Consider the following 2,687-nt stretch of genomic DNA (forward strand, 5'->3'; position numbering starts at 1 on the left):
TGTTCTTCATGATCTTCAAGTTGTTCTTGGTAAGTCTTCTTGTTTGATCTTTGCATTTGCATGATTTGTGTCTTTTCTTGTTTTTCATATGCATTCTTGAATTCTTAGTGTCTAAGCATTAAAGAATTCTAAGTTTGGTGTCTTGCATGTTTTCTTTGCATTAAAATTTTTTTTTTCAAAAATGTGTTCTTGATGTTCATCATGATCTTCATAGTGTTCTTGGTGTTCATCTTGACATTCATAGTGTTCTTGGATGCATCCCTTGTTTTGATTCAAAAATAAAAGAGAAAAACATGAAAATGATGTTTTAATTTTTCTCTCTCATCATAAAAATTCAAAAATAAAAAAAATATCTTTCCCTTTTTCTCTCTTAAAATTTCGAAAATTAGATTTGACTTTTTCAAAAATTTTTAAAAATCTAGTTGTTTTTATGAGTCAAATCAAATTTTCAATTTAAAATTCTCATCTTTTTCAAAATCTTTTTCAAAAATCAAATCTTTTTCAAATTTCTTAGTTATTTTCGAAAATTCCAAAAATATTTTTCAAAAATCGTTTTCTTATTTTTATATCAAATTTTCGAAAATAACAATAACAATTAATGTTTTGATTCAAAAATTTCAAGTTTGTTACTTGCTTGTTAAGAAAGATTCAAACTTTAAGTTCTAGAATCATATCTTGTGATTTCTTGTGAATCAAGTCATTAATTGAGATTTTAAAAATCAAATCTTTTTCAAAAACTAATTTCAATCATATCTTTTCAAAAAATATCTTCTTATCTTATCTTTTTCAAAAATTTGATTTCAAAATATCTTTTCTAACTTCCTATCTTCTTATCTTTTCAAAATTGATTTTCAAAATTTGTTTCAACTAACTAACTAACTTTTTGTTTGTTTCTTATCTTTTTCAAAACCACCTAACTAACTCTCTCTCTAATTTTCGAAAATATCCCCCCCCCTTTTTTCAAAAAATTCTTTTTAATTAACTAATAATTTTTTTATTTTTATTTGGATTTTCGAAAAACTACTAACCTTTTTCAAAACTATTTTCGAAAATCACTAACTCTTTTTCAAAAATTATTTTCGAAAATCCTTCTCCCTCATCCCCTTCTATTTATTTATTCATCTACTAACATCTTCTCATCACAACACCAAAAATCCGAACCCTCTCTCTCTCTGAGTTCAGATTTTCTTCTTCTTTTCTTCTACTAACAATAAGGAACCTCTTTACTATGACATAGATGATTCCTCTTCTTTTCTTTTTCTCTTCTCTTTCTTATGAGCAGGGACAGAGAAAAAGGCATTCTTGTTGAAGCTGATCCAGAACCTGAAAGGACTCTGAAGAGGAAACTAAGAGAAGCCAAATTACAACAATCCAGAGACAACTTGATTAAAAATTTCGAACAAGTAAAGGAGATGGCAGCCGAACCCAACAACAATGCAAGGAGAATGCTTGGTGACTTTACTGCACCAAATTCCAATTTACATGGAAGAAGCATCTCCATTCCTGCCATTGGAGCAAACAACTTTGAGCTGAAACCTCAATTAGTTTCTCTGATGCAGTAGAACTGCAAGTTTCATAGACTTCCATCTGAAGATCATTTTTAGTTCTTAACTGAATTCTTGCAGATATGTGATACTGTTAAGACTAATGGAGTAGATCCTGAAGTCTACAGGCTCATGCTTTTCCCTTTTGCTGTAAGAGACAGAGCTAGAGTGTGGTTGGACTCTCAACCCAAAGACAGCCTGAACTCTTGGGATAAGCTGGTCACGGCTTTCTTAGCCAAGTTCTTTCCTCCTCAAAAGCTGAGCAAGCTTAGAGTGGATGTTCAAACATTCAGACAGAAAGAAGGTGAATCCCTCTATGAAGCTTGGGAAAGATACAAACAGTTGACCAAAAAGTGTCCTTCTGACATGCTTTTAGAATGGACCATCCTGGATATATTCTATGATGGTTTATCTGAGTTATCAAAGATGTCATTGGATACTTCTGCAGGTGGATCCATTCACCTAAAGAAAACGCCTGCAGAAGCTCAAGAACTCATTGACATGGTTGCTAATAACCAGTTCATGTACACTTCTGAGAGGAATCCTGTGAGTAATGGGACGCCTATGAAGAAGGGAGTTCTTGAAGTTGATACTCTGAATGCCATATTGGCTCAGAACAAAATATTGACTCAGCAAGTCAATATGATTTCTCAGAGTCTGAATGGAATGCAAGCTGCATCCAACAGTACTCAAGAGGCTTCGTATGAAGAAGAAGCTTATGATCCTGAGAACCCTGCAATAGCAAAGGTAAATTACATGGGTGAACCATATGGAAACACCTATAATCCATCATGGAGAAATCATCCAAATCTCTCATGGAAGGATCAAAGGCCTCAACAAGGCTTTAATAATGGTGGAAGAAACAGGTTTAGCAATAGCAAGCCTTTTCCATCATCCACTCAGCAACAGACAGAGAATTCTGAGCAAAATTCATCTAGCTTAGCAAACTTAGTCTCTGATCTATCTAAGGCCACTGTGAGTTTCATGAATGAAACAAGGTCTTCCATTAGAAATTTGGAAGCACAAGTGGGCCAGCTGAGTAAAAGGATCACTGAAATCCCTCCTAGTACTCTCCCAAGCAATACAGAAGAGAATCCAAAAGGAGAGTGCAAGGCCATTGACATAAGCACCATGGCCGAACCT

At 33.6% G+C, this 2,687-nt stretch overlaps 1 non-coding gene across 1 annotated transcript; it reads right to left on the reverse strand.

Annotated features, from left to right (window-relative positions):
- Positions 1-1,808: 1,808 nt before the first annotated feature.
- LOC112731371 (small nucleolar RNA R71) lies at positions 1,809-1,916 on the reverse strand. Its single transcript, XR_003167152.1, has one exon. It is a non-coding gene; the product is annotated as a small nucleolar RNA R71 (small nucleolar RNA).
- Positions 1,917-2,687: the final 771 nt, after the last annotated feature.

Source organism: Arachis hypogaea, chromosome 12 (assembly GCF_003086295.3).
Source record: "Arachis hypogaea cultivar Tifrunner chromosome 12, arahy.Tifrunner.gnm2.J5K5, whole genome shotgun sequence".
Lineage (NCBI taxonomy): Eukaryota > Viridiplantae > Streptophyta > Magnoliopsida > Fabales > Fabaceae > Arachis > Arachis hypogaea.